Consider the following 10,321-nt stretch of genomic DNA (forward strand, 5'->3'; position numbering starts at 1 on the left):
TAGACTTTTATCTCATTTTATTATATTTCATGTTTTTTTGGAAATAAAAGAGAGTTCACATTATTATTATTAAAGATATACTGAGAGACGTAACAAAATTCTATCAGAGATAGTTAACTGGTTGATATCATGTCGTCCTACAGACTGCCTAATATTCGCGGATATAGTATCGACTGGAGTCCTACCAATGTCACAGCTATTCAACACTCTCCGACCGGACATTGCCATTCAACGCGACCAAAAGATAGAAGTAGTCGAACTAACGGTGTGCCACGAGACGAATCTGATCCAGTCCAAAACTTACAAACAGTCAAAGTACAGCAATAGCTTGAAATCAGGCTTGAACGCCAACTATAAAAATTATTCTATTTGATTGAAAACATTTGAAGTTACTCCGATTGAATTTTTTAATACTTTTAATTCGACATTGATTAAAACTAATTGGCCTATATCATTAACTGATAAAATAATTGACTTAGTTATTAAAGCGTCGTATGCCATTTATTGCGAAAGGAAAACTGTATTACTATTTTTAAATAAACTACCTCGAGCACTTATCCTAGATAATGAGCATCTGTGGTTTTATTTTACTGTACAATGAAATTCTATTTTATTTTTATTTCATTTTCGTTATTGATTTATTGATAATAAAAGAGTTTTAAATTAACGTACAATTATCGTTGCCCTTCTCGATCTAAAAAATGTCATTTCATCATTATCTCAATATTAAAGTTTCACCACGTGCCACAATTATTCAAATCGATGATAATGGCAATATACTCAGAGTACTCGGTATTAGTTTTAATCAACCAAAACTAACACCAGCATTGCCGGTTAGAAAAGGTGTCCTCCAGAGTGACCTATGCTCGCCACTACTCTTCAATTTGTGTTTCAACCCTCTAATGAAAATTTTTGAAACTCAAGAGTATGCTAGCTGTGGTTACTTTTGAGGTCCAACATTTGGGCTTAAAGCCAAATCTTGGCTTCAATTTGCCGACGATTTGGCAATTATTGCCCACAGTGCGGTAGGTGCTCAGAAATTGATTGATCTGAACTATGCATGGTGTAGATGGTCGGACATGACGATGAGAATAAATAAATGCAGCTCATCTGGCATGAAAAAAAAACGGAGTTTATGAACAATTATCTTTGAGGCAAACAATCAAAAACGATGTTCTTCCCAATGTCAAAACTAGTGGCAGTTTTTTCTATCTGGGCAGATTGTACGATTTTGAAGGCAAAAATATAAAAGCCAAAAAAGAAGTTGTCTCAAAATTATCAAAATTGCTAGGAATCACCTCAGTTCTTGACATCACACTGCAGCAAAAACTTCAAATTTTAAAATATTTTATTCCTACGCAAATACAATTTGAATTGCGCAGCTACAACTTTTCATCAACATGGATATCGTTCAGTCTAGATAGTCTAATAGTGGACAGAGCAAGGGTGTGGCTTGCCATGCCAATTAGTGGCTGTGTATCACAGATACTTTCGCTAACAATGAAGTTTGGCGGTTACAACATCATGTCATTGAGAGATACGGCAGAGAAAACAAAACTTAAAATTCGTAGCTATCTATAAAAACAGCACTAACGATGAAACTCAATGTTTATGGCGCAAAACAGCTCTAAATTTTAACAAGCAGGACAGTTCGCTGTTAGACTCGGGCTCATTGAAACAGTCTCTCAAAATTCTCGAGACAAACCGCATAAAATCTTGCCTCGATCATGTATTGGCATTGTTATAATCAAATCAATTGGCGAACTAATTACCTCCGAGCAAACACGTTGGTCAAAAATTACAAAGAATTTATCCGAGGTACTGTTCAAATTCACAAGGAAATACTTAGTTCAACAATTGCCTACAAAATTCAAATTTGTTTAAATGGAAAAAATCCACAACTCCTTTGTGTCCGTTCTGCTATATTTGACAGACGAAAAAACATGTCATGTCAAACTGCAGCTCAACATCAGCTCTAGTGAGGTACACTGAGAGACAACAGGTTATTAGTGTTGATCGTCGGCTGGTTGAAACTACATGCTCCATCAGATTGTTGCGTTTTTGCAGGTCTGGAAATGGAAAATGTTTGCCCAATGTTGCAGTTGTTCAACACGCCCAATGTTGCAGTTGTTCAACACGCTATGTCCCGACATTGCCATTCTGCGAGACAACAAAATTGAGGTCTTAGAACTGACAATATGTCACGAAACTAACCTTCATTCATCCAGACAGTACAAGCGTCACAAATACAAAAACATGAAATCTTATTTGAACAATGATTTTATTGACTGCTCTGTTATTGTCAATTCGTTTGAAATTTCGCCAATTCGTCTCTATGACAACTTAAATATATCTTTATTTACAATATTTCGGCCGATTTCTCTAGATGAAAAATTAATTAATAATGTTATTCGCTCGTCATATAGTATCTATTGTGACAGAAACACTGCGTAAAATATTATGCGTTAAATATATTTTATACTCTCATACACTTGTCACTGACAATAAGCATGGGAGGATCGCACATTAAAATTAATTCTACTATATTATTATTATAATTATTATTATTATAACTTATATATATATATATATATATTTATTTATTTATTATTGTCTGTTTTTTTATGTTGAAAAAATAAAAGATGTTCCCATTACCACATCACAACCAAACAAACAAATTTGCCGTTGGTCAGAATCACTGGCTGACCTCTGAGCAACTCTATTTATATTTACTAGAAAATATCTCATACAACAGCTACCAACTAACGCAAAAATGGGGTAAAATGAATAACCAACTTTGCCTTTTTTGCAAAGCCAGCCAGACAAATAAACATGTCTTATCCAATTATGGATCACTGGCTCGCTACACTAAAAGACAAACAATATTCTAGCGCTAGTTGTCAACGCTTTAAAACTGCAAAAATGACCGGAGGTTGTCATCTACGCTGATATAGACATTGAAGAAATACTTCCGATATCAGCCCTGTTCGAATCAATACGCCCCGTCGTTGCCACGAGGCAAACTTGGCCAAGTCAAAAGAGTATAAAATCAACAAATACAAAGACAAGCTCAAGGCCAACCTCAAAGACAGTTTTAAACATCACAAAATAATTCTTAAAACATTCGAAATATTTTCAATAGAGCTTTTTAATAAATTTAATTTACAATTATTTAATATAATATGGTCAGATTCGTTTGTAAATAAGTTGACGTTAACAGTAATAACCCATTCGTACAATATCTACTGTGAACGTAATAATCTATAACATTCTTTGATGCTTTTAAACTATTTTGTGCTTGCGTTAGACAACAAGTAAAAAGTTTTATTATCAATAACTCCATTTTATAATTGTATAAATTTTATTGATTATATTTTACTCACCGCATTATTATTAACTCAAACTAAATTTAATATCCATTAACTTTTAATGATTCTTTTTTTTCATGTACGTTTTATTTCATGATGCAAATAAAAGGCTGTTCTCATTATTGTTGCTGTTGATGATGTTGTTGTTGATGGTGTAGTTGTTATTATCATCATTGTTAGATTGCTGGTTGACCCGATTAACGTTTATTTGTTAGCTGTTCATTTTTCGAGTTGGAAGTGTTGTTGTGATTCGTTGTTGGATGTTGATGGAAGATTTTTCTGATTCGATGGAAATGGCTTCTGCGATTCTTATGTTGTAGTGTTGTTGATTGTTGTATAAAATTTGTGTGTTGTTATCTAGAAGGTCCTTAGTTATTGGGGTGTTGTGGAAAGTTTCTAGATGGTTTTTTATTGCACCGTCCTTTTGTGCATAGTGAGTCTACACGATAGTGTTGTTGTAGTCATCCCTATATAGGAAGTTTGAAGACGCGCACAGTCGTCAAGAGGACAAGAAAATTTATGTATGAGATGACTACGTTTCAAAAGAGAAGTGTTGTGAGGTAGGCAATTATTCAAAATTAAAAGGTTAGATGTTTTGTAGTTTTTGTAAAAGATTCTTAACTTTACTCTATCGTTCGGGTTAGTTGGTTTAATATTTTTATGGATTATCTTCTTCATGATCTTTTCATCAGTTTTGTAGGACGAAGACATGAAATTTCGATAATATAGTATAATGGTGTTATTATTATTGTTGTTGTTGTTGATGTTGCTTGTGTTAATGGCATTATAGTTGTTGTTGTTAATGTTGTTGTTATTATTATTGTTGTTGTTGTTATTGTTTTTAGTGTCATTACAATTGTTGTTATTGTTTTTGTCAATATTATTATCATTGTTGTTATTGTTGTTGTTACTGTTAATATAACTGCCGTTGTTGTTATTGTTGTTAATGTTATTGCCGATGTTGTTGTTGTTATTATTGATAATGTTGACAAGATTTTTATTATTGTTGTTATTGTTTTGGTTCATACGTTGTTACTTTTTATTGATGACATTTTCAATTAGATCTACGCTGTAATTATTAATATTTATAAGAAGATTTGTGACACGTTTGATTTCTGATGAAACGTCGTCTGCGGATGAGGAGTGTGTGAAGGCACGATTGATGAATGGTCTTACCCTACTCAGTTTATATTCATCAGTACATTCCCTACTTCCGTTTAAACATATTTCTTTATTAGTGCCTTTAATGTAGACGAAGGTTTGAAAGTTGTGTTCGTTGCGAGTGACAAGAACGTCGAGAAAAGGGAGTTTTTTATCACTTTCATATTCAATGGTGAATTTTACTTTAAATTTATTGAATATTTTTAATAAATTGTTGATTAGATTAGGATCGTTATAAGATACAAAAATATCATCAACATATCTTGTGTAGATGTTGGGTTTAAGTTCAGGATGTTGGTTGAAGTTTACTTGCTCTAGATTACCAAGATAGAAATTAGCGAAGAGAACGCCTAAAGGGAATCCCATGGCAATTCCATCAATCTGTTTATAAAGTTTATTGGTGGGGCTGATGAATGGTGCTTCTGTTGTACAAATTTCTAATAACTGTTTCAAGTATTTTTTGGAATTTTTAATGGTGAATATTGTAAATTATAAACTGTTTTAGTTATAATGTCGATAGTATCTTTGACAGGAACATTTGTGAATATGGATTCGACATCAGGTGATGCGATATGTTTAGATAATGGATTGGTATATAATAATATCAAACTTTAATATAAAAAACTCTTTTGATGATTTAAGATTGTACTTGTCTGGAAGGTGTGGTAGAAGTATTTTGTTGAGTATTTTTGCAATTGGATATGTAACAGTTCGTATTTGGCTAATGATTGATCGTAGAGGATTATTGGATTTATGGGTTTTAACGTTTCCGTATAAATAACCATGTTGGTACTCGCCAGTGAGGATGGAAAATTGGTCATCGTTTAACTATTTTTTAATTTGTCGAATTATTTTATTAAGCTTTCTTTCTAATGAAAGTGTAGGGTCTGACGCTATTGCTTTAAATTTATTTTTATCATTTAAAATTTCATCGATTTTATTGACGTAATCGTTTTTGTTGAGAAATACATGAATTGAAAATTTATCTGCACAGCGAATTACAATATCATGTTTATCTTTTAGTTGTTTGGCTGCGGTTTTCATTTCTTCATTCATTAATTTGCTAGAAAAACAGCCACGTTAATTTTTAGATTCAGCTTGTAGAAGTATAAAAATCGACTGTTATATTTTGTTTAAATTCAAGATCGAGGATATCATTCATCAATTTTTCTACTTCGATCTGCTTATCAATCTTACCTGGTTTTTGAGATAACGGCAATTTAAACCGAAATTTAATACTTCTTTTTGTCTATCTGTTAACATACAATCACTTTAATTGATATAGTTTTTGCTATTAATACTGCCATTTTTTTTAAGGAGAGAATTTAATTTTGGATGAATGCGTTGATTAACAAGGCGTTGATGTGATGAACGATATTGTCTTAACCAGTTATTTAATTAAATTCTAACATCTTCGTTAATGTTGAGATTGGAATCGAAATATGGCCTTATTTGCAGCATGAATTCGAAAAATAAGTTTATTTTGAATTTTAATAAACTAAACGTTCACCAAAAAACTTTAGTGAGAAAAATCGAAAAAACGAACTACAAACATATTAACGCCAAACATTCGGTAGAATTTATAGAATATTGTAAAAATTATGGTCTATTACCAACATATATATATATATATATATATATATATATATATATATATATATATATATATATACTGGAGGTAATGTTATTTTTATTTTTTTATTTTTTGTTAATATTCTATTGTACGGCTATTGTGAATGCTGAGTTCAAATGATTTATTTAGATTAAGTGACAGATTGCATCGTTTTGACCATGTAGTTAATGAGTCGAGTTCTAATTGGATGGTGTTTGAGTTAGATGGTGTGATGATAGGTAGGTGCGTCAGCGTATTTGATGATGTGATTAGAGCTATGAAAAGTTTTAAAAGTAGAAGCGCTGATGATAAAGGTAGATGGTCCAAGGACAGAACCTTGAACTACGCTGCTAGAGTTAATAGGTAGAGTAGAAGAAAGAGTAGAGCTAAAGCAAGTAGAATGACCCCTATTATAAAGAAAATTTATTATAATATTGTAAATGTTGTCAGATAGAGGAAGAGAGAGAGGCTAATTTATTTGAAAGAGAGAAGTGATTGATAGTGTCAAAAGCTTTAGAGAAGCCGAGAGCAATAAGATGAACATAATTATTATTTTTAAGGAGAGATGTTATTGTGGAAGTAAGAGAGATGATGGCGGATGTAGATGAATCTGTAGGGCGAATGGCGAACTGATCTTGTAATAGTGGTTTGATGGATGGTTGAAACATGGATAGATGAATGACCTAACAATGAATTTTTCTAGAATACGTGAAAGTATGGGGGTGATAGATAATGGGCGATAATCTATTTTGGGTATTTTGTTTTAGAAATTGGATGAATTGTGCTAGATTTCTATTGTGATGGGATGAATGAATGCATAAAGCAGGGATTGTAGAGTGAACATAAGGTGCTGGAGATGAATGAAGCGATGATTTGTAGAAACCATGCAGGTAGACCGTCTGGACCTGTACCGGATGGGCAAGCCTTCGTTAGCATGTGCAGGACGGAGTATGGGGTAAATTGTTGATGTTGACGACTATTGATTGTTGTTGCTTTTGTTAGAGGAGTTTTGTAGGACGGGTCGGTTGACATGGAAGCAAAGTGGGTGTTGAGTGTGTTGGCATCAATTTGCTGTGAGGTTGACGTGTTGAATGATTTGTCAGAGCCTCTAATCTTGTTGGCTTGGTCCCACATGGCTTTGCGTCCACGCTTACTATTAGCGAAAGTTTTTGAGTTGAAGTTGATGATTAGTTTATTGATGTATTTGGTGATCGCTGCGGCTTTGAGGATGGATCCTCATCTCATGAACTTATTTTTTGGCAAAGTAGATATTTGATGAATGGGCTGATGAATGGAGGGTCTGATGATCTGATCGTGATGTTTGATGTTGGGTAGTACGTGTTGTAAGTTGAGTTGATGATTTTATAAAATTTATCAAAACAGTGTTGCAAAAAATTGTCAATAAAGTTAGTTATAAACGCATTATCGTTAATATTGTTATTATTATCATAGGCACCATTGTTAATACTATTATTATTGTTACAAATATTATTACTATTAGTAGGACTATTATTATCATTGTTATTTTTAATATTCTCAAAATTAATAGTATTATTATTAAAAATTGCTGGCAGAGTATTGTTGGTGGTGGTGATGTTGAAGTCGAAGATATTATTGAAGTCGATGTTGTTGAGATGTTGAAGGCAAGCACTACTCTGTGAAAGATGATGACGGCGAAAAGAGATGAAATTTCTAGTGGTGTTGTTTCTCGATGTTGAGTAAGTTGGTGGAGGAGCAGCAACCACCCCAGGATGATGTGTTGAAACGTGTGACCTATAAGTGTGAGTGATGTCCAGGTTTACATTAATCCCATATATTCTGTCAAGGTTGTGGCCTTGGTGGGTGGGGCCCCAGAATATAGAGTGTCAACCTGTTTGAAGGATGGAATGATAGTTAATTGAAGTCACCCCCAATGATGAGTTTTGAGTCACTCCCCACCGCAGTGTTAAAGAGTTTATCGATGTAACCCATCAAGGTGGAGACTTCGTATGATGGATGATTTGGTGGATGATAGATGGCGCAGATGAACTATGGTTTACTGTCAATAATACACTTAAAACAAAGGGTTACCAGTGCATCATTGACAGCATGAGGCAAAACGATGTGAATTTAAGATGAATGAGATGGATGACTTCAAATAGATAACAACGCCTCCTCCACGCCGCCTGCCAGTGCAGTCTTTTCTGAAGGGTGTGTAGCCATCTATTGCGATTAAACCATCAGGGTTATCTGGCCTAAGCCATGACTTGGTGATGATGATGATGTCAGGGTGGAAATGATACACATCACATCTCAAATGCTCAATAGCATGTGGCTTGACAATGCTAGTGACATTCAAAATGTAGATGGTGGGTGGATGATGACATGGGGTGATTTTGGCTGGGTTGTGAGTCGAGATGAGTTTGATGATGATGCTTCTTTTAAGGGTTGATGATACTACTACTGGTATTGCTAACGATGAATTAGTGCTATGTAGAGGGGCTGGGGGTGTTGATGTTGAAGTTGTTATAGATTGCTGTAGCGATTGAAGAAAGAAGGAGAGATGTTGATGTTGGTGATGATCTGGGTTTCAAATTTTGTTGAGGAAAAGCGTTCAACAATTTTAGCGGTTTTATGATGGCGAATTTGTCCGTTAAAAAATCAAACAGTTGTTGGCGTGCGTATTGGATCATTCGATTGAGGATGTGAGGAATAATTAGTAAGAGTGGATAAAATTATTAAAACAGAAAACTGGAAATCTAATACAGCAACGAAAACTTTTGCAAATTTTTAAAACGTTGTCAGAAAAAATTAATTATTGTTTTATTGAAAGAAAATGAGCAAAACTATAGTTCATAACGGAAAATTTAGAGATTGAAAATCCACAACACGATGTCGAGAAAATCATAGACATCGCAAACGTAGAAATCGAAAAAGTAAAATTGAAAGTAAACTAACGCCGAACATGCTGTGACTTTCATCAATAATATATATATATATATATATATATATATATATATATATATTCCAAAATTTTATTGACATCAAAGGCAATCAAGAAGTTATAATGAAAACTTCTGCTGATTTCCTTAACTGAGGTGCAAGATGTTCAATAATTGTCGAATTAAGCAATAAATCAAAATGTTATATTTAACAGAATAAAATATTATAATCAATAGAAACAAAAACTGTCTACTAATAAAAGTTTGAGCAAAAATTAATTGTTATTTAAGTTCAGATCAAATGAAAAAACGAAAATAAATAAAATTCAGTAAGTCATACAATTCTCAAAATTCAGCCAATTTAACAACATCACTAAGCTTTCTTTAACATAATTTTTGAACAAATTTATTGGCATAGTTCTAGCCTCAACACTTACAATAGCATTCCATAGCTTTATTCCTCGAACCGACCAATTTCTTTCATTTGTCCTAGTTCTACTTATAACAGAGCAAAGCATACCATTCTGTTTTGTTGATGATTTTGTATATTTAAAAGAGTTTAAAAACCTATAGTTTACATTGTTTATAACTTTATATATAAAGACAAGGGTTATATATATATTGATTTGATGAATGTTTAATATCTTATATTTAGCAAATAGTTGTTTAGTATGATCAGACCTATTAAAAAAAAGCAAGTGCGTAAAAAATATTTTTGAAGTACTTGTAATTTGTTTATATGATATTTAAAGGTTGATCCCCAGAATACATTGCATAAATGAAGTAAGGGTAAAAAAATGAGTAATAAATCATTAGCATTGCGTTTGGAGTTAGCTTGTTGCGTAATTTGTACGCAACGCCAATGACTTTATATAATTTATTAACTATCATGTGTACATGTTGCGTCCAATTCAAATCACTTTGTATGACAATTCGAAGAAACTTGGTTTATATATATATATATATATATTTACAATATTCTATAAATTCTACCGAATGTTTGGCGTTAATATGTTTGTAGTTCGTTTTTTCGATTTTTCTCACTAAAGTTTGTGGGTGAACGTTTAGTTTATTAAAATTCAAAATAAACTTATTTTTCGAATTCATGCTGCAAATAAGGCCATATTTCGATTCCGAATGAATCATCATCAGTGCTCCTTGCTGTATATATAGGGAAATATTGACTTTGTCAAGATGAACTTTGACGTTGTAAAAATTAACTTTGGTGTTGTAAAGTTGAACTCAGATGCGAATTAGGT

The sequence above is a fragment of the Helobdella robusta genome (genome assembly GCF_000326865.2).
Source record: "Helobdella robusta unplaced genomic scaffold HELROscaffold_68, whole genome shotgun sequence".
Classification (NCBI taxonomy): Eukaryota; Metazoa; Annelida; class Clitellata; order Rhynchobdellida; family Glossiphoniidae; genus Helobdella; species Helobdella robusta.